Source organism: Haliotis rufescens, unplaced genomic scaffold (assembly GCF_023055435.1).
Source record: "Haliotis rufescens isolate VD_foot unplaced genomic scaffold, xgHalRufe1.0.p SCAF_127, whole genome shotgun sequence".
In the NCBI taxonomy this organism is placed as follows: Eukaryota; Metazoa; Mollusca; class Gastropoda; order Lepetellida; family Haliotidae; genus Haliotis; species Haliotis rufescens.
The window spans coordinates 109,272-133,533 of NW_025963810.1; the positions used below are offsets into that span (position 1 = coordinate 109,272).

Here is a 24,262-nt window from a genome sequence, read left to right on the forward strand (position 1 = left end):
ATTTAAATGCAATTGTTTGTTTACATCAACATTGTATATAGACTCAGCGTTAGTCTAGCTCATAACCTGAATAGATCAAATATTAATCTGACTTGCGTTTTTAACAGTTTATAGATAAAAGTCCCTAGTTGTGTCAGAAGATGTTCACAAGGTTTATTGTAACTGTTCTATAGTGAGGCTTATCTACAGCCTCAATTGATGGATAGCTTAAACTCCAACACATCTGCAAACTGTAACTGGTTTTAACTGGTTTAATCAGCTACATTATCGCCCGTTATTGCAACTGGCTTTTGGTTATATCATCTAACATGGCTGATGAGTTTCTTAAGTAAACGATCACTGTGGGGTCCTCTATCCTCCGTATTCGACTGCTTGCAAAAATCTGAAAAACTCTAAACGCACAACTTGTTAACATATATATTTTCTGCAGAATATTTGAAACAGACATGCATATGGCTTTTATTTGAAATGGCTACAGTGCTCCAGTTTGATTATAGTGTGTTTGTGCGTGCGTGCGTGCGCTCTCGGGAATATTCCAGTTTTATGATGGCGGTCTGTAAATAATCAGTCCTGATCAAACGATCCAGTGATTGATACTAAGAGCAACGATTCACGCCGTCGGGGCACGCCTCACACAACAAACTTAGTTTGACCTGGACCAATTCTATTTGTGCCAGAGAGTTTCCTTGGGTTGTTTGTGAGAACAATTGACATGTCTTGATTGGCATGTGTTTGTGACGGGTGCCATTGGTGTGGCATGATACGCTCACCCTTTCGCTAACACTCGGCGGAAGGCCTGCGCCTATTTGGGCTTTCATCCCACGTCAGTCTGATGCGCCATGATATAACTGAAATACTGTTCAAAGTGGTGTTTAATTCACTCACTGTATTTTGTGTTACTGCAACCGTCAATTGTGTTTTGTTTCTTGTTTAGCACCGCACCCAGCAATATCCCGGCGCACTGTAACTAATGTGTAACAATGTGTAAAAAAACATGTCGAACTGGAAAATGTGCCACAATGTATCTAGATGTCGATGGATTTATACCAATGTCATGGGATATGGGGCAATTGTTACGCAATATTTTATTCACTGCCAAATTGTCCTTAAATCATTGTGTGATCTCTCTTTGTAATTGAGGGATACTGTGTTATGGATCCACAGCAACAACTCTATTGTTACTGGCTGCCTGTGTGTGTCTACATTGTTAATGAAGGGGTCAACTGAAAATTACATGAATCACTGGTGCATTAAGTTGTATTGATAACACTGTTGGCAAACTGCCCTGTACCAAAATTAGGCGAGACATTGTGCATAACGTCGTGCATTAAGTTTTATTCATAACACTGTTGGCAAACTGCCCTGTAGAGTTCGCGAAGTGTACTGTTGCTGAAATAGACGACGCCCCATATATGGTTCCACTGTCCACACTAGGGAAGTTTGTTTTGTTGTTTTATACCACACTTCAATGTCTGGAACAACAGACCAATGGCGCGTGTGAATGGTTAGGGGGCTGCACAGATTTCAATTACATACAATACCAAGGACAATGTTGAGTGTAATTAACTGAAAGACGCAATTGATAATAGTCCCTTCTAATCCCTACAACAAACCTGTCACATTTTATCTTTCACTTACTGTTGTAACCAACTAATTTTAAAGGGAACCTGAAAACATATCAAGTGTTCGATTTACTTTTACGTATTGCAAAATTATATATTTATAGATTCAAATTTCAAAATACAAAACCTTATTTTCATGATTATAAAGAGGAAGGTCTTCATGATACAACATTAAAAAGATATTGCTTTCAAGACAGGTAATCAGCAGAAATTGTGTGAAGCTTGGATGTTGTATCATAAAAATGAGCTTCGATAATTTATGTATACTTGATATATGCACTATGTGTGTATTACTAGAGTGAATGTGTGAGTGAGAAGTATGTTATATGGGTAACAAATCTAAGATGTACTGAGTTGTGCAATATGTCATGGGCTTTCTTCTACTCTGGACAGAAGCCCATTTTATGTAACAGGTATTTCTTTTTATAAAAAAAGAAAAAGAAAACAATAATGCACAACCGATTGTCTGATAGAGCTAACTGTGCATATAGCTATGTGATGTCAATAAACTTGGTAACATGGTTTAGTTTGACTTCTTGGCCCGTGTCTGAATTCCATTGACTATTTCCTGTTTATATAACTGACATTATCAGCAAATCTTTCTGCACTGTGAGGGACCTATACCAGAGTAAAACATGCAGCGAAGCCTTCTGCCTCCCGAAGGAAGCCTTGGGCATCACGTGCGTCAAGGGATCGGCGGAATGTGAATGACCGTTAACATTTGTATTTGTCTATTTTATGCTTGAAAAACTCAACACTTTTCCAGATACATTCCTGGATGCTTACCAACTCAACTATATGAAATAAATTGTAGCAGTGATTATTGTATCATGGGTAAAAGATTTAGGCTGAGATTTCAACTCAGCCATTGAAAAAATACCAGCCAGTATAATTGTCACAAATGTATCTAGCCTGCCATGTGAGTAATAGAAGGGCACAAAGTCAGTATTATGGTCCAAGTGTTCTTGAAACTGATTGTCACAAATGTATCTAGCCTGCCATGTGAGTGACAGAAGGGAACAAAGTCAGTATTATTGCCCAAGTGTTATTGAAACTTATTGCTACAAATTATCTAGCCTACCATTTGAGTGACAGAGGGGCACAAAGCACATACCAGCAGTTTCGTGCTCGTTATAAACGTTCCCTTACTTTTTGTCAGTATATATACAGTACTTTTTGTCAGTATATGTACAGTATATGTGGCTTATATAATGTTATAAAATAATTTTCAAGAATAGATAAAACAAGCTGGACCCGCCTCTGCACCAGGTTTTATTTATAAGTGAAGGACACTTTACATTGTATAGAATTTGGAACATATATTTTAAAATGTGTTTATCCTGAACTTGATAGGAAAGCTGGGTTTACCTCCCAGAGAAATGCTTGGTTCTGGGACAAGTCATTTCGTAAACCTTTGTTGGTGTGACGCACTTTTGTCCCAGTGCATGGGATAATGAAATCTCTTCAGAACGGGAATGGCTTAATTGTAAATCTGCCCTAAGGAAGAAGATTTTAAAGCATCGGTATGGGTATGAGCAAAAATCACTTGACAAGGTGACTCTATTAATGTGAGAGGAATCCCAGTCAAAGGAACAGTAGCGACTTTTGGATTAATGTAAACAAACAGACTGCCATGATTTTTTAAACCAATCCACTATATTGGTAAAGCTGATGAAAAACGCAGCTCTATACCAGGGGAGGTAATCCAGGAGGATTGTATTGTCACAAATGAGAACGTTGCTCTCAATAGGTGGAACCGTGAATATCAGACTTAATATAGTGTGGAACACAGTGATTTATTTAAATGAGGCCTAATCACAGAAAATTATAGGGGATGTTGCTGATGGAGGAGTTCTGTTATCCCTGTTGAAACTGGTCTTTTTCGAGGCAAATACAAAGGCATGAGGTGCTCGAGACGGCAGTTAATCATGCTAAATGTGGCAAGGCAGTGGGTTTAGATTACATTTCAGCTGAAGCATTAAACAAGTAAATACTGCATCCTTATTCTGTCAAAGTTTTTTTTAATCATTCTTTCGAAAAAAACTCTTGTAATATGTTTGGAAACAAATTATTATTTATCCTGTAAGAAGCGACGTGGACTTGTTTGGTGATTTACGAAGGACGCTGAATAATAGACACACAATACTAAGAAAAACCTGAGAAACAGTCATGGTATCATTTCGGTAAAAGATGAGAAGATACACTTATTCCTTGGGAGATAGAGCCTTTCCAGCTATACTATTTTTGCGTAGGTGTTTTGGCGATACTACTATTACAGAGGTGCCTTTAAATAGGGCAGAACTGCGAGGTGCTATATACCCCTTACCTTGAAATGGCATAGAATTGTCTCATTTGGTAGATTACGAAAGGCCGTAATAATAGACATGAAGCATTCATGTTTGGAATATATCCTAAGAAGCCATAACACAAAATGATACATCTATTCCCTTGGGAGAAAGACCTGTATAAGCGATACTACTATTGCCTACGTGTTATATACCGCTTGCCTCGAAATAGCCCAGAATTGTCTCATTTGGTTGATTACGAAAGACGCGTAATAATAGACAAAAAATATTCATGCTTGGAATATATCCAAAGAAGCCATAGCACTGTTATTTAGGTAAGTATTTATATGATACCTTTATTCCCTTGGGAGAAAGACCTGTTCAAGCAATACTACTATTGCCTACGTGTTATATACTGCTTGCCTCGAAATAGCCCAGAATTGTCTCATTTGGTAGATTACGAAAGACGCGTAATAATAGACATGAAGTATTCATGCTTGGAATATATCCGAAGAAGCCATAACACTATTATTTAGGTAAGTATTTATATGATACCTTTATTCCCTTGGGTGAAAGACCTTTATAATTGATACTACTATTGCTTAGGTGATATCAACCGCTTGCCTCGAAATAGCCCAGAATTGTCTCATTTAGTAGATTACGAAAGACGCGTAATAATAGACACAAAATATTCATGCTTGGAATATATCCAAAGAAGCCATAACACTATTATTTAGGTAAGTATTTAAGATACCTTTATTCCCTTGTGAGAAAGACCTGTTCAAGCGATACTACTATTGCCTACGTGTTATATACCGCTTGCCTCGAAATAGCCCAGAATTGTCTCATTTGGTAGATTACGAAAGATGCGTAATAATAGACATGAAGTATTCATGCTTGGAATATATCCGAAGAAGCCATAACACTATTATTTAGGTAAGTATATAGATGATACCTTTATTCCCTTGGGAGAAAGACCTTTATAAGTGATACTACTATTGCTTTGGTGCTATCAACCCCTTGCCTCCAAATAGTCTAGAATTGTCTCATTTGGTAGATTACGAAAGACGCGTAATAATAGACACAAAATATTCATGCTTGGAATATATCCAAAGAAGCCATAACACTATTATTTAGGTAAGTATTTATATGATACCTTTATTCCCTTGGGAGAAAGACCTGTTCAAGCGATACTACTATTGCCTATATGTTATATACCACTTGCCTCGAAATAGCCCAGAATTGTCTCATTTGGTAGATTACGAAAGACGCGTAATAATAGACACAAAATATTCATGCTTGGAATATATCCGAAGAAGCCATAACACTATTATTTAGGTAAGTATTTATATGATACCTTTATTCCCTTGTGAGAAAGACCTTTATAATTGATACTACTATTGCTTAGGTGATATCAACCGCTTGCCTCGAAATAGCCCAGAATTGTCTCATTTAGTAGATTACGAAAGACGCGTAATAATAGACACAAAATATTCATGCTTGGAATATATCCAAAGAAGCCATAACACTATTATTTAGGTAAGTATTTAAGATACCTTTATTCCCTTGTGAGAAAGACCTGTTCAAGCGATACTACTATTGCCTATGTGTTATATACCTCTTGGCTCGAAATAGCCTAGAATTGTCTCATTTGGTATATTACGAAAGACGCGTAATAATAGACAAAAAATATTCATGCTTGGAATATAGCCGAAGAAGCCATAACACTATTATTTAGGTAAGTATTTATATGATACCTTTATTCCCTTGGGAGAAAGACCTGTTCAAGCGATACTACTATTGCCTATGTGTTATATACCTCTTGGCTCGAAATAGCCTAGAATTGTCTCATTTGGTAGATTACGAAAGACGCGTAATAATAGACACAAAATATTCATGCTTGGAATATATCCGAAGAAGCTATAACACTATTATTTAGGTAAGTATTTATATGATACCTTTATTCCCTTGGGAGAAAGACCTTTATAATTGATTCTACTATTGCTTAGGTGATATCAACCGCTTGCCTCGAAAGAGCCCAGAATTGTCTCATTTGGTAGATTACGAAAGACGCGTAATAATAGACACAAAATATTCATGCTTGGAATATATCCGATGAAGCCATAACACTATTATTTAGGTAAGTATTTATATGATACCTTTATTCCCTTGGGAGAAAGACCTTTATAATTGATACTACTATTGCTTAGGTGATATCAACCGTTTGCCTCGAAATAGCCCAGAATTGTCTCATTTGGTAGATTACGAAAGACGCGTAATAATAGACAAAAAATATTCATGCTTGGAATATATCGGAAGAAGCCATAACACTATTATTTAGGTAAGTATTTATATGATACCTTTATTCCCTTGGGAGAAAGACCTGTTCAAGCGATACCACTATTGCCTAAGTGTTATATACCGCTTGGCTCGAAATAGCCTAGAATTGTCTCATTTGGTAGATTACGAAAGACGCGAAATAATAGACAAAAAATATTCATGCTTGGAATATATCCGAAGAAGCCATAACACTATTATTTAGGTAAGTATTTATATGATACCTTTATTCCCTTGGGAGAAAGACCTGTTCAAGCGATACTACTATTGCCTACGTGTTATATACTGCTTGCCTCGAAATAGCCCAGAATTGTCTCATTTAGTAGATTACGAAAGACGCGTAATAATAGACATGAAGTATTAATGCCTGGAATATATCGGAAGAAGCTATAACACTATTATTTAGGTAAGTATTAATATGATACATTTTTTCCCTTGGGAGAAAGACCTTTTCAAGCGATACTACTATTGCGTAGGTGCTATAAACCGCTTGCCTTGAAATAGCCTAGAATTGTCTCATTTGGTAGATTACGAAAGATGCGTAATAATAGACACACAATAATTATTTTATGAATGTATCCGAAGCGAGCGCCAGACAGGGTAACAACAAGTACCATCTTATAGCATATTTTGGTATGACGTGGCCAGGGATCGAACCCGGACCCTCCTCTCTCTGGGCGGACGCTCTGCCACTAGGTGGAGGCGGCCCTCTTTTTGTGAAATAAACGAAGTAGGGTTATAATAGACACATAATACTCCAAATTGGTAGGTAGTTTACACTATAAAAAGTCACCATAGTATCATTGGTGTAAGTATGTGTACCATACATGTATTTACTCGGGGGATATTGCCTTCCCAGGCATACTAGTTTTTTGCAGGTGCTATGCAACTGTAATTTCCCCAACTTTTCAAATCCCTTTGATTGTCTGTGATGCATTCATATGATTTGCACCTTTTTTTACCTTTTACACCTGGCTGATAATCGAGAATTGCGTTTTGTCATTGTGTAGCAAAACTATTCTTGCTACTCTACGTCACCTGATAAAGTATTGATATTTTATTTCATATGTATGCAAACAATTGAGACAATTTGTTATGCATATTTAGCTAATTTTACTGACAAATATCTATTTTCGTCCCAACATTCAAAACTAAATAGAAGACCACTAAAATTTGATTATTTACAAATATCGTTCTATCATGCATGGTTTGTATATCAGCAAACGCATCAATTCCAAACATGTAATCATATCCTCGAAATCTTCCAAGTATATTGTTATAAATAACAATTCTGAATATATATGATATAAAAATATAGAATTCATTTTCTACCTCGTTATTTCAAGATATGCATAAACATCCTGACATCTACCCTAGTCTATTGGTTAAAGTGTTTGCTGGTCATGGCGAAGGCTGTTTCGAATCCCCACATGGGCTCAATGTGTGAAGCCCATTTCTGGTGTCTTCCTTTATCATATTGCTGGAATATTGCTAAAAGCAGCGCAAAAAAAGCTTGTTAAAGCAATCACTGGATTGTCCAACCAAGATTCGATCATTTACAGACCACCGCCATACAGCTGGAATATTGCTGAGTGCGGCGATAAAAAACAAACAAACAAACATATCCCAAAGCGTAATCCAACGTTTCTCGCATTAATGCTACCAACTCATTTTCATGAATTGTTGCAGACAAATGTACTATTGTCAACCCCCTCCCCCGATTTCACACACGAAATACTGTTGATTTTACATTTAAATGGATCAATCGTTCGTAGCTATAGGCTCAGGAGTGAAACACCAAATAAATCACAATGCTTTAAGAATCTCATTTTTAAGAACATAATTATACACAAGCCAGAGATATTTTACGACCGTTTCCTAAGATTCACGGAAAGTGTTGACAATTCTTTGGGTTTATAAATAGAAGGCTGGACGGGCCGATCCCTAATGTAAATAATCTATGTCTTTGGAATTATGTTTATCAATTAGGACTCGCATTTAGCCAAACAGGATGTCATTTGATGGCACGGTATTTAGTACCAATTAAAATTAAAGGCGGACAATGTTGCGCTGTTGTCAGTGTGAGTATTACCGTTGGTGATAATTGCTAGGAATGTGACCAGAGTCATGACTGGTGAATAGTGCCTGTTCGTTCCATTGTCTTTCACCATCAGTTTGTCATATTAGAAACAGAACTCGAATGTACCTGGAATGCTTCACTGATAATATTTGTGTCCGTTTTGGAACCGGACTGTATATCACCACCTCCTCCAGGACCTCACAACCTCCAGTGGAAAAATACCACAACAGGTCTACCCCGAGGGGGGGATACAGTCAGCAGTCTATGATGATAATGAATGGTGGCATACTGAAACAATGCTTCAGAATCAAATGAAAATCCAAGTGCTTTGGAAATGTTGATCTTGATGTATCATGTAACAACTTTCTCACGGTTTCATATGAAATCCACTGATAACATATGTACGTGCGTGCGTGCGTGCGTGCGTGTGTGCGTGTGTGCGTGCGCGTGTGCAGCATACGATCTTTCAAGTTGAAGAAAAAATCGTACATTTTGGGACCAGCTAAATGTCCTAGACAGCAAGGTATTGAGTGAAAAAGTATTGTTTGGCATGTCTTTACACATGTTGTGTAGGGCTGACTGAAAAATCACAGCTTCCCATAACCCATCATGTCCTTTTTCTTAAGCACTGTAATCCCCATTTATAAACACAATAAAGCCCCCGAGTGCCAGCAGAAAACACCCCTTATATAAATGTAAACCAGATGGTCTACAGAGCTGTCACATGCGCAGCCATATATTCCACTGGAGACGTTAAACAAACAAACAAACAAACAAACAAACAAACACAAATTGTACATGGCAAATTCTGTATTCGTCTTTAACACTTTTTGGCATTATTTCATGATACCAAAAAATACTTTAAGCAGCTGTTTCTTTTTCTGTTTAGCGTCAATAAGTTTTATAGTCAGTTATGTACTCATGTTTAACACTGCATGGCATGATTTCATGATCCCCAAAATACTTTAAGCCAGCTGTGAAAATCTAAGTTTCTTTTTTTCTGTTTAGCGTCAATAAGTTTTAGTTCACATTTTGTTGCCTGTTCAATTTCTGACCACACCCGCCATCACGTCACCAGACGTTGTCTTGAATTTATCTACATAATGCAGAACACTTTCCCATAAAAGTTTGGGTAACACAAATCCATTCTTCCTTACAGAGGAAATTGTCGTATTAGTGCAAATCCGGCAATCTAAGTTATGAAGCACACGCCTTTTGATTTTAAGTATTTCTTAAAACCTACAGGTTTTCATGCCAAGCTGGGATTTGACTTGATACTACTGATAGCTGAGTCACTGTCAAGTTTATAAGATGAAAGGACAAAGGCAATGACGTCATGTTTTTGAGAGTTTCAAGCCCTCTGTGAAAGATCTATCTAAATTTACTATATGGGAGATTTCAACCAGACTGGTCCTCTTCTGCGTGTGTTGTGTTGAAACTTGCATAATTACATAGAGACTTGCTCCAAATCTAATATTCTGTGTAAACCTGACAGATACAGAAAGTAAGTTGAATAAACTCGAAATTACTGTACTTTTCAAACTGTGAGTCACACATTGTTCTAATATACACACACAGATATCTATTGACACTGTTTTAAAATAGAAATTGCAAATGCATAGTGGTGGAATAATATTAAACTGCACCTCTACCTCGATCTATTGTATAAAACTGTAAATGAAAAAGAAGAAAATAGAGATATTGACAAAATTAACATTATTTGTATGTGTGGATAAAAGCGCGATCCTAGAATGTCTCACGTACAGTCCCTGAACCATATTCTTTTCCCTTCCGCCCAGCCCTTTCTGCCATGCAATAGCAAATCAAGATTGTGCTTAGGTTCAGGAATCTCCCATCTCACTTGGGCTCCTTTTCAATTTAAATGGAGTTGTTTCTTTCAAAATTATATATTTTCAGAGACTAAGCGTTAGTCTAGCACGATCCAACACGACCTTGAACTTTCTTGAACAAAATGGCGACCAGGAAGTGAATTGTGATAACGACGATGTTAGCTGTTTGTAAGCAAAATGTGATATGTCATGGGATACCTTATCAGCCCGTGGATACATAAGGTAGTGTCTTCACTATTTATATTTTTAAAGGATATTTTGCATTTATAGATAAAGTTGTAGACACGGATCTAGCAATACTTGCATTCGACTGCACCAACGGGCATTGGGTGCGACCGAGGCAAGACATGCTCATTGGTGTGAATCCTCTCTCCTCTCAGGAAATAACGGAGCAATGTTCGTTAATATATTATGACCGCTAATTGTGAATGATCCGCATTCTTGTATTCGCAGATGCGACGTAAGTGGGGTTATAGCTAAAACGGCACCTCAGCAAAACGTCACCTGGCGAAAACGGCACCGATTGGCGAAAACGTCACCTCGCCTCAGGCGAAAACGGCTACTATTGCCTGGCGAAAACGGCACCCTATTTTTTTTAACCTTGATAAAATAAATGATATTAAACTAACATGGTCGCTTGCAAACACCATAATTGTGAAATGTTACAACTAGTTTACATTAGAATTTAGCCTCTACTCCAACTATATTCCAACTTAGCCTATACGCAACTCAAATTATTGTGAAAACATAACATGCCTTGAAGTAAAATAAGGTCATATCTAGATGTTGTCTATAAGAGAGGTTCTTTTAATAAACATGTCGGAGATAATTTGTGAAACATATTTTCCTCTTTCAGGACAGGGGTTCAGGATATTTGCTAAGATTTTATTATCAATTTAGCAGTTTTGTAAGTCTAGTCTTCTAAGAAGTATCTGTCTTTCATTCTGATAATTTGGACAGTACAAAAAGAACTCCTAGAATCTGCTTTGCTATTTTGATAGTGATCTCATTACATAGTTGTTTAGACCAGTTATGATACATTTCATGCGGGGGTCTTAGAAGACTGCAGCCCCATACCTCGGCTCCATATGATGCAATGGGTACAATTAAGACATTATACAAGCGAATAAGAATGTCTGCTGGGAGATGAGAAGTTGATTTCAGTGAACTTTTGATCTTATACCATGCTCGCAAGGCCTTTCCTCTCAGTGTATTGACAGCGGCCATAAAATATATATTGTATACATGTGAATGTATGTAATTATCTGTGAACAACTGGAAATAACATGTAAATACATCAAATAATATGTAACAAATAACATAAATCAGATATACTACTACATTGTACATAAATCGTTCTTATCATTATTAGAAATAGAGGTGCCGTTTTCGCCTGTCACATAGTAGCCGTTTCCGCCAAATGCGGTGCCGTTTTCGCCAGAGAAATCGGTGACGTTTTGCTGAAGTGCCGTTTTAGCCTGCACCCACGTAAGTGTATCCAGTGTGAATTTGGGTTGTTTTGACAATTTCTCATAAAAAAACACAACGCTGTTTAAACTCGCATGATATCTCTCTCATATTGTCAGCCTAAACTCTCTTTTCCCCTTTGGTTTAAATGGCAAGCACGCAATTGTTAGCCATGACCCTGTGTTATTTGTTCAGATAATTAAATATATTTGAAGTGGCCAATAACTATGGTATGTAAATAGCATGTTTTGACCGTAACTTTGACTTAGTAAAATTATGTGTAATCTTTAAAAACTACGACTCAATATCCACTAGGCACAGAAAGCAGTAAACTTGATATGCTCTATACAAACACATTTGACTCAGAGCTGTTCCTGCATGGAGAATGAAAAAAAATTATCACTTCCAAAATAAAATGGTAAAAAATCTGAAAGAATCTTTCAGACTTTATTTCTCACAGACCAAAATATGATGTAGAATATACAATGGGACTAATAATAAAACTTATTTTTATGAATTGATTTTTACCTAAATTAAAGTTAACTTTTTCAAACCTTCCAAGAGACAGCTGAGGAAGCTGCAGAGTTATGGGGCTCAAAGCTGTACATGCCAGTTTTGTTTGTTGTTTAACGCCTCATTCAGCAGTATTTCAGCTATATGACAGTGTCTGTAATAATAAGGTCTGGACCAGACAATCCAGTGATTGAAATCATGAACATCAATTAATCAGGATGCCAGGACATGCATAAACCGAAAAAGCGAACCTGACATCCCAATCCCAGTAGTAGTTTCTTATGACAAGATAGGGACCAGTACAGGAAGATGATACCTTAATTCATATATGTTTGTCATGCCAGTATAATATATGAATTACTTTTCTTATAAGAAAGGGCAAAAATCGTTGGCAGTGTTTGAAATTAACAGAAATCCTTAATGTTATGATTTGTTTTCTTATATGTTGGAAACAAAGGTGGTCCTGGGGTCCTCCAGGTTTGTTGCTATAGTATTTGAATAAAGGACCCCCCCTAAATTTTTAACTTTTCACATAACAAGTACCCTGTGAGTCTTATGTTTAATTTCAAACCCTGTTTTACTTCTCAGAATATGTGGTGATGCTTAACATTGGACTTTAGTGATTGTCCCATAACGTTCCTTTGAATATTACATTGTCCTCTCACTTCAAACCAACAACATTATTCAGTTTTTTGTCTGGACCAGACAATCCAGTGACTGATATTTTGAGCAACAATCTACTCTGTTGACTACAATGACCTCACCACCAGATCACACTGTTACATACAGTGACCTGACCACCAGTCCACACTGTTACATACAGTGACCTGACCACCAGATCACACTGTTACATACAATGACCTGACCACCAGATCACACAGTTACATACAGTACCCTGACCACCAGATCACACTGTTACATACAGTGACCTGACCACCAGATCACACTGTTACATACAGTGACCTGACCACCAGATCACACTGTTACATACAGTGACCTGACCACCAGATCACACTGTTACATACAGTACCCTGACCACCAGATCACACTGTTACATACAGTACCCTGACCACCAGATCACACTGTTACATACAATACCCTGACCACCAGATCACACTGTTACATACAGTGACCTGACCACCAGGTCACACTGTTACATACAATACCCTGACCACCAGATCACACTGTTACATACAGTGACCTGACCACCAGATCACACTGTTACATACAGTACCCTGACCACCAGATCACACTGTTACATACAGTACCCTGACCACCAGATCACACTGTTACATACAGTGACCTGACCACCAGTCAACATTGTTACATACAGTGACCTGACCACCAGATCACACTGTTACATACAGTGACCTGACCACCAGTCCACGCTGTTACATACAGTGACCTGACCACCAGATCAACACTGTTACATACAATGACCTGACCACAAGTCAACACTGTTACATACAGTGACCTGACCACCAGTCAACACTGTTACATACAGTGACCTGACCACCAGATCACACTGTTACATACAGTGACCTGACCACCAGATCACACTGTTACATACAGTGACCTGACCACCAGTCAACACTGTTACATACAATGACCTGACCATCAGGTCAACACTGTTACATACAGTGACCTGACCACCAGTCAACACTGTTACATACAGTGACCTGACCACCAGTCAACACTGTTACATACAGTGACCTGACCACCAGATCACACTGTTACATACAGTGACCTGACCACCAGATCACACTGTTACATACAGTGACCTGACCACCAGATCACACTGTTACATACAGTGACCTGACCACCAGATCACACTGTTACATACAGTGACCTGACCACCAGGTCAACACTGTTCGATACAATGACCTGACCACAAGTCCACACTGTTACATACAATGGCCTGGCCACAGATATTGATCATGTTTAAATCAATAGTTCGCTCTATGAATTCATTTTGATTCCATATCTTCTTTACTCACAGGTTGGCATAGACGCATTCACTCCAAGTGTGGTGAACGGGAGCTGAACCTGTACAGATTGATCTCAGTCCTTCACCGCAAAGCAAAGCTGCTACCTACCCAGGCCAGACCCGTGAATAGGTCTTCAGCAACCCATGCTTGCTGTAAAAGGTGACTATGCTTGTCGTAAAAGGCGACTAATGGGATCAGGGGGTCAGGATCGCTGACTTGGTTGATGCATGTCATTGATCCCAATGGCGTGGATCGATGCTCATGATATTAATCACTGGATTGTCTGATCCAGACTCGATTATTTACAGACCGCCGTCATATAGCTGGAAAAACCGATTGCGGTGTTAAACAACCAACCAACCAACCAACCAACCTACCCAGGCCACAATGCTGCAGGAAAGAAAGTTAAACCTACTATGGTCTTAAGTCTGCAATATTCATGAGTGGGCGTGGCTTATGTATGCACGTGACACTATCTTCAGCAGAGCTGGTTGACCTCTCCGAAAGCATCCCTGACTCAGCTGTCGTCGCGATGTTTCACTCACAATCTCAACATCAGGTATATTAGATGTAGTTTATGTGTCTTTGAAGATTGTGCTGAACTGTATTTGCAAGCCTCGACTTCGGACAGATCGAAAGTTACGCGAATTACAGTCAACCCAACTCGCCTGTCTCCGAAACATTCAGTGATGCACCACAGTAGCCCTGATCAAAACATTGACATATCTTTGCTGTAACTTTCATACCCAACACAGTAAAAACCCCTTGTCACCAAGATCCATACTTATACAATACATCTTTCTCTACTTGTTAAGGACTTAAGTCCACAATGATTGGGTGCCCCCTTCCTGGACCCTCCAGACAGTCATGGGCTGGTGCATAGGCCCCTCCTGATCCCTTTGACCATGTACAACCCCATCTAGACTGAAACATTTCATTCACTCTCTCTCCCATTACAGCAACAATGGGCGGCTTGCTCGGCTCCTCAAGGCAGACGGTCAGTGTGCACCTCAAGAGGTTCTGCCAGCTTGCCAGGTGAGATGCAACTGTTAAAGCATATAAACGATGGTCAGTGTTTTAACAGTGTAGGCATGCATGGTGGAGACCAGTGTGTGGAGCTGCCTCTCTGTGTGCAGTCACTGCACTAAATCAATGTACTCTGTAGCTATTACTCCCTGTATTTGTCAGTGAATCTGTGTTAACAGTGTAGGCATGCATGGCTGAAGTCCAGTGTGTGGAGCTGCCTCTCTGTGTGCAGTCACTGCACTAAATCAATGTACTCTGTAGCTATTACTCCCTGTATTTGTCAGTGAATCTGTGTTAACAGTGTAGGCATGCATGGCTGAAGTCCAGTGTGTGGAGCTGCCTCTCTGTGTGCAGTCACTGCACTAAATCAATGTACTCTGTAGCTATTACTCCCTGTATTTGTCAGTGAATCTGTGTTAACAGTTTAGGCATGCATGGTGGAGACCAGTGTGTGGAGCTGCCTCTCTGTGTGCAGTCACTGCACTAAATCAATGTACTCTGTAGCTATTACTCCCTGTATTTGTCAGTGAATCTGTGTTAACAGTGTAGGCATGCAAGGCTGAAGACCAGTGTGTGGAGCTGCCTCTCTGTGTGCAGTCACTGCACTAAATCAATGTACTCTGTAGCTATTACTCCCTGTATTTGTCAGTGAATCTGTGTTAACAGTGTAGGCATGCATGGCTGAAGTCCAGTGCGTGGAGCTGCCTCTCTGTGTGCAGTCACTGCACTAAATCAATGTACTCTGTAGCTATTACTCCCTGTATTTGTCAGTGAATCTGTGTTAACAGTGTAGGCATGCATGGTGAAGACCAGTGTGTGGAGCTGCCTCTCTGGGTGCAGTCACTGCACTAAATCAATGTACTCTGTAGCTATTACTCACTGTATTTGTCAGTGAATCTGTGTTAACAGTGTAGGCATGCATGGCTGAAGTCCAGTGTGTGGAGCTGCCTCTCTGTGTGCAGTCACTGCACTAAATCAATGTACTCTGTAGCTATTACTCCCTGTATTTGTCAGTGAATCTGTGTTAACAGTGTAGGCATGCATGGCTGAAGACCAGTGTGTGGAGCTGCCTCTCTGTGTGCAGTCACTGCACTAAATCAATGTACTCTGTAGCTATTACTCCCTGTATTTGTCAGTGAATCTGTGTTAACAGTGTAGGCATGCATGGCTGAAGACCAGTGTGTGGAGCTGCCTCTCTGTGTGCAGTCACTGCACTAAATCAATGTACTCTGTAGCTATTACTCCCTGTATTTGTCAGTGAATCTGTGTTAACAGTGTAGGCATGCATGGCTGAAGACCAGTGTGTGGAGCTGCCTCTCTGTGTGCAGTCACTGCACTAAATCAATGTACTCTGTAGCTATTACTCCCTGTATTTGTCAGTGAATCTGTGTTAACAGTGTAGGCATGCATGGCTGAAGACCAGTGTGTGGAGCTGCCTCTCTGTGTGCAGTCACTGCACTAAATCAATGTACTCTGTAGCTATTACTCCCTGTATTTGTCAGTGAATCTGTGTTAACAGTGTAGGCATGCATGGCAGAAGTCCAGTGTGTGGAGCTGCCTCTCTGTGTGCAGTCACTGCACTAAATCAATGTACTCTGTAGCTATTACTCCCTGTATTTGTCAGTGAATCTGTGTTAACAGTGTAGGCATGCATGGTGAAGACCAGTGTGTGGAGCTGCCTCTCTGTGTGCAGTCACTGCACTAAATCAATGTACTCTGTAGCTATTACTCCCTGTATTTGTCAGTGGAGGTATTATTACATCTACCTTGCTGGATACCCAACCTGGAATCCCTGTTTGCTGTGCTATGATGTTCTGTCAGAATTGGGTGAAAAACATTGTGTAGTAGTATGCTAAGTTTCTGGACCAAGAATGACTTCCTAATAGAGAACTTAATTCAGAGGCAGTTAACATTAAGTAGAACATTACATGCTAACTTCTCACTCAGGATGAGGAATTAGGAAATAGTCTCATCTAAATATGGTCCTAACCTCAACCCCACACTCCCCCATAATAAATTACCCATACCTAGGGTTGCTAATTTAGGTCCTCTACCTCACTCTCACACAGATACCTGTATATTTCCACCCCTTTATGTTTGTATGGTGCACTCACATAGGGGCACTGTGTTCTTCCATTCAATACACAGCATGCTTTTGATCTCATTAATACAGAGAGCTGGCATGTTGGTGTGTGTAGGATGCAACATTATGCCATCCTCGGTACCATGGTTTATGGTCACTCATCTGGTATTGCTCTTTCCTCCTTTCTGTCAGTCATGATGAATTAGCCAATGAAAACACTTGTTTCATTGAAAAGGCCAATGACCATTGCTTCCTGAAGTTAGTAGCTAAGAATATAAATTTGTTGTATGTGGTTGTTTATGGAATTGGAATGACTTTTCAACTGTTCCAGGTACTGTTCTGTATCAACAATCCATGTGTGTAACATTGAATCGTGTCTCCTTGTTATATTTCTCTGTTGGATTGGCGCTACAATTATCTGTCCAGATGACAGTTAAATATTGAAGGTTAGTAATATGATTGCTTTAGGCACATACATTTCAGCATACCTTTTTAAAGATTGACATATCTCTGGTAATTAGCAGTGATAATTGTCATGTATGATACTAACTTCCTCATATCAAATAATTATTGTTTTGGTAATAATAAATTTTTGGAAAGTCTTGAAGAAAAGACCTCCAAACCTGTGTATTTGCAGCACCATTTTCAAAGGATAGAAATATGATTCTGTTTCTCAATTTGGAACTGTATTCTTCATTTGTTAAAAAAATATTTCATATTTTCCAGTATTCTAAATTGTTTCTCTTTGAGGCATTTGTAGCACTACTTAGGGGGTCACATTATGTTGAGACATAAATGTCTTTTATTGTAAAAAAAATAGTAATAAAAATGAAACTGTTCAAATACTAGCCCAAGTTTCCTTAAGTATGTTGAGTGGTCAGGCTCGCTGACTTGGTTGATGCATGTCATCGATCCCAAATGGGTGGATCCATGCTCATGATATTAATCACTGGATTGTCTGATCCAGACTCGATTATTTACAGACCGCCGTCATATAGCTGGAATATTGCTGAGTGCGGGGTTAAACAACAAACCCACCAACCAACCAACTTAAGGTATGATCTGTGGATGAAGGGGTTCTTTACTGCTTTTGTTGTTGGCCACTTGCATAGTGTTCAACTGGACACATTTGAAATTTTCTTGATATACTTGCAAATCATGCAACGTCAGATTCCCTCTTAAGCCTAAAACTAATCGGTTCCTACTAAGGTTCATAGACTTATGTGTGGAAAATCTGGTTTTGTAGCTGTAAGCTGAAAACATATCCAGCCTCCACACAAATTATTGAATTGAAATAAGTTAACTGCTGAGTTACCTTCCAATTACTTTTGTGGAAGTGTCAGTTCAACACAATGAAAAAAGACAACCATCAAAGAAAATGAATATATGAATATGTTGTTTGTTACCTATAATTCTATGGACATATCATGTACTGCAATCCAGTCATGTACATAATTAAAATTCATTATTTATTCAAATGATATACAACTATTATAAGGAACAGAAAACATTCCATATATATTAACATTTGATGCCCCTCTTGAAGTTGACAGTATTATGCTATGTCTTGACCAGTAACAATCTCACTGCCAAATCTCTCAGCCTTTTCATCATCCAAACGTCCTGCCTCTGATCTATTGAGAGCTAATATAGATGTTTTATTTCATCACAACTACCATTGATTCATTATGTTCAGGTCTAGGATATGTACATTTCATCTTTTCTTCATGACTTGATATGTTTGTTTATTGTTAGGCTCAACATCCGCACTTCACCCTTCCCCTCGACTGTGACTCCAGTTACTGTGTATTCCCTCTCTCCAGACTTTACCGTGATGTTGTATATTGCAGGCCCCACCTCTACCATACCATAGTCATCAGTTCTTGTATATCAAGGCTCCTTCTACTTCTACAACCTATGCTAAAAAACTTAGTCATTTTTATGATTTTCACATTACGACGAGCCTATGAGTTACTTTTTATAGTGAGTATGACATTCCATTACAGTTCTGTATACCGTACCTGTGAAGATCCGGGGTAGAATAGGTCTTCAGCAACCCATGCTTGCCCTAAAAGGTGACTCTGCTTGTCGTAAAAGGCCACTAACAGGATCGGGTGGTCTGGCTCACTGACTTGGTTGATGCATGTCATCGTATCCCAATTGCGTGGATCGATGCTCATGATGTCAATCACTGGATTGTCTGGTCCAGACTCGATTATTTACAGACCGCTGTCATATAGCTGGAATATTGCTGAGTGTGGCGTTAAACAACAAACCAACCAACCAACCAACCAACCAACTGTATACCGTAATCTACTGTTTTAAGTATGAATACTTGACACTAAAATAGGGACCATATCTTCAACAAGTAAACATGGTAAAGACATTTTGAAAAGTTCTTTCCCAAGAGGTAATTGTGGGAAATGTTTCCCTTTCCCTCTTTACAATCAATATGAAAACCTGGTATTCTGAAAAACTAAAATAATGCACAGATTTAAGCTTTACATGTTTACATTGCCTGACTGTTGTAGGCTTTAGTTACTATTTATACCACAATATGATCACATTTCAGGGAACCTTGTGATTTGAAAGGCTGATATGGCAGTCATTATGAAAAACAGTAACTCTATATGCAGTTTATGTTAAGACTATCACCATGTACCACCTGCACAATCAATAAGAAAGAAATAGTTCTGAGTTTCTGTTTATTTGAATTTTCCTCGATTCATAGAAATATTTGACAGAAATTCACAACCCTGTCAAAGGAGAATACAGATCGGAGATTATTGATGGGGACAGGAAAATAGTGGTATCAAAGTCAGAACTTGTTAAGGTCATATGCAAATTTTACACTGAGTTGCGGGGTTCTGGAGCAAAATAAAAACATTGATAAACCAATATTATGCTGGCATTTCTCAGGAAGCCATACAAGAGTTTATAGACAGGCAGGATGACAGGCAACTGTTACTTCCTAAAATTGCAAATGTCGACAAACTAAAACCGGTGATCTCAACAACACCAATGGGGCAACATCAGGTTGACCTTGTGGAACTAACTGGAAAGCCTGCAGAATATGATGGTGAAATATTAATTTACATCTTGTCAGTGATTGATGTTTTCACAAGATTCTTGCGGCTTCGGCCTCTTTCAAACAAAAGAGCCAGTTCAGTTGCTGTGGAACTCCACAAAATCTACTTTGAGTATGGATGGGGAAATCCAAGGATATTACAGTGTAATCAAGGCTCCGAGTTCAAGGGAGCAGTCAACCAACTATGCATTGAAATGGGCACAAAGATTGTCCGAAGTCGAACTCACCATCCCCAATCTCAGGGAAAGATGGGTGACAAATTTCAATTAAAACATGTGCACTATGAAGAATACGGTAATAGATGTAGACACTGAATAGGAAGAACATTAATGTTGATGTTATTTGGAACATGTCATCTTAAGGGCAGAGCCACAAGCCAAAAAGATTGTGTATGACTTGCATGTGTGTGTGACAGATGACACCAGTGGGGCAGGATACACTAACCTTCGCAAACACCTGCTACTATCACTATTTTATATTGATTCATAACACATACTCATGATATTGTTGGAATCGTACAATGGACGCAGGTTTAGTGGAGGTTTCTTATGATTATGGAAATTGTTTTTGTTATTTATTTAATATACATGGTATAACACATGTGTGCATTTTTTACCTTTAAATTGTCTAATAAGGCATTTTATGTGACACTGCCTAATCTGTTTATTATTTAGGTGTTTATTTGTTTCAGAGTGAACGATCACACTGGGATTGGAAAAGCCATCTGGAATTTGATCACAGGAAACATGGTGAAGGAGAAAGCTTTACCGGGGTGGAAATGTTGCCAGCATATGCTAGGATGCACAAAGAAAGAATTCATTCTGCTCTTGGTAACGTTTGAATATATAGCTTTAATTTAATGTGGGCATATGTCACACAGTGTGAAGCACACAATGTAAGCATATACTTTTCAGACTGTTAGCATCGTAAATGTAGATGTACGACATTGAATGTTTTTTTAAGCAATGACCAACAAATAACCATCATGACACAGTGAAACGATAATGGCTCATAGTTGACCAGATATTGCCCAAAATATCGTTGCAATCAGGTTTCTGCAAATTTATAGAACTCTGGAAATATCAAGATTGCCACAGTGCAGTTGTGACATTTAATTTTGAAGGAGACATGAGAAAAACATGTTTGTATTTAAAAATAAATACCCATGTTAACAGGTTGTTCACCATACAAGGCCATGTTGGGCTGCCCTCCAGTACACTTCAAGAATTTGTTGAGAGCTGGGAATACAGTTGATGCAAACTCTTGCACTGAAGAAGATGGGCCGTGCGAACTATCTGCAGGGAGTGATGAGGTATGGAGGATTTATGTCATTACGCATAACAAGAGGACTAACTCATCTATATCCCCCGCCCATTGTCTAGTCTTAAATACAATATGTGCAATCAAATGTGACGTAAATTATCCGTTTGTCTCACCTCCTTGTGGAAGAGGTTGAATACAAGGGCTAATATAACATCTCTATATCCCCGCCCATTGTCTAGTCTTAAATACAATATGTGCAATCAAATGTGATGAAAATTATCGGTTAGTCTCACCTCCTTGTGGAAGAGGTTGAATACAAGGGCTAATATAACATCTCTATATCCCCCGCCCATTGTCTAGTCTTTAATACAATGATATGTGCAATCAAATGTGATGAAAATTATCGGTTTGTCTCACCTCCTTGTGGAAGAGGTTGAATACAAGGGCTAATATAACATCTCTCTATCCCCCGCCCATTGTCTAGTCTTAAATACAATATGTGCAATCAAATGTGATGAAAATTATCGGTTTGTCTCACCTCCTTGTGGAAGAGGTTGAATACAAGGGCTAATATAACATCTCTATATCCCCCGCCCATTGTCTAGTCTTAAATACAATATGTGCAATCAAATGTGATGAAAATTATCGGTTTGTCTCACCTCCTTGTGGAAGAGGTTGAATACAAGGGCTAATATAACATCTCTATATCCCCCGCCCATTGTCTAGTCTTTAATACAATGATATGTGCAATCAAATGTGATGAAAATTATCGGTTTGTCTCACCTCCTTGTGGAAGAGGTTGAATACAAGGGCTAATATAACATCTCTATATCCCCCGCCCATTGTCTAGTCTTTAATACAATGATATGTGCAATCAAATGTGATGAAAATTATCGGTTTGTCTCACCTCCTTGTGGAAGAGGTTGAATACAAGGGCTAATATAACATCTCTATATTCCCCGCCCATTGTCTAGTCTTAAATACAATGATATGTGCAATCAAATGTGACGTAAATTATCCGTTTGTCTCACCTCCTTGTGGAAGAGGTTGAATACAATGGATAATATAACATCTCTATATTCCCCGCCCATTGTCTAGTCTGAAATACAATATGTGCAATCAAATGTGATGAAAATTATCCGTTTGTCTCACCTCCTTGTGGAAGAGGTTGAATACAAGGGCTAATATAACATCTCTATATCCCCCGCCCATTGTCTAGTCTTTAATACAATGATATGTGCAATCAAATGTGATGAAAATTATCGGTTTGTCTCACCTCCTTGTGGAAGAGGTTGAATACAAGGGCTAATATAACATCTCTATATCCCCCGCCCATTGTCTAGTCTTAAATACAATATGTGCAATCAAATGTGATGAAAATTATCGGTTTGTCTCACCTCCTTGTGGAAGAGGTTGAATACAAGGGCTAATATAACATCTCTATATCCCCCGCCCATTGTCTAGTCTTTAATACAATGATATGTGCAATCAAATGTGATGAAAATTATCGGTTTGTCTCACCTCCTTGTGGAAGAGGTTGAATACAAGGGCTAATATAACATCTCTATATCCCCCGCCCATTGTCTAGTCTTTAATACAATGATATGTGCAATCAAATGTGATGAAAATTATCGGTTTGTCTCACCTCCTTGTGGAAGAGGTTGAATACAAGGGCTAATATAACATCTCTATATTCCCCGCCCATTGTCTAGTCTTAAATACAATGATATGTGCAATCAAATGTGACGTAAATTATCCGTTTGTCTCACCTCCTTGTGGAAGAGGTTGAATACAATGGATAATATAACATCTCTATATTCCCCGCCCATTGTCTAGTCTGAAATACAATATGTGCAATCAAATGTGATGAAAATTATCCGTTTGTCTCACCTCCTTGTGGAAGAGGTTGAATACAAGGGCTAATATAACATCTCTATATCCCCCGCCCATTGTCTAGTCTGAAATACAATGATATGTGCAATCAAATGTGATGAAAATTATTGGTTTGTCTCACCTCCTTGTGGAAGAGGTTGAATACAAGGGCTAATATAACATCTCTATATCCCCCGCCCATTGTCTAGTCTGAAATACAATATGTGCAATCAAATGTGATGAAAATTATCCGTTTGTCTCACCTCCTTGTGGAAGAGGTTGAATACAAGGGCTAATATAACATCTCTATATCCCCCGCCCATTGTCTAGTCTGAAATACAATGATATGTGCAATCAAATGTGACGTAAATTATTGGTTTGTCTCACCTCCTTGTGGAAGAGGTTGAATACAAGGGCTAATATAACATCTCTCTATCCCCCGCCCATTGTCTAGTCTGAAATACAATATGTGCAATCAAATGTGACGTAAATTATCAGTTTGTCTCACCTCCTTGTGGAAGAGGTTGAATACAAGGGATAATATAACATCTCTCTATCCCCCGCCCATTGTCTAGTCTGAAATACAATATGTGCAATCAAATGTGACGTAAATTATCGGTTAGTCTCATCTCCTTGTGGAAGAGGTTGAATACAATGGATAATATAACATCTCCATAAACTTTGTACAAATATCTACTTTAGTAAGACTGTAATGATAAACACACAGGTTATAATCATCTTCCAGTATGTGAAGGCAAGGAATATTTGTATACTTGAGCACTGCACAA

At 38.6% G+C, this 24,262-nt stretch overlaps 1 long non-coding RNA gene across 1 annotated transcript; it reads left to right on the plus strand.

Annotated features, from left to right (window-relative positions):
* The first annotated feature begins 10,318 nt into the window (after positions 1-10,318).
* On the plus strand, positions 10,319-17,697 carry LOC124110663. Its single transcript, XR_007220300.1, has 4 exons — positions 10,319-10,396; positions 14,154-14,301; positions 15,102-15,177; positions 17,583-17,697. It is a non-coding gene; the product is annotated as an uncharacterized LOC124110663 (long non-coding RNA).
* The last annotated feature ends 6,565 nt before the right edge of the window (positions 17,698-24,262 follow it).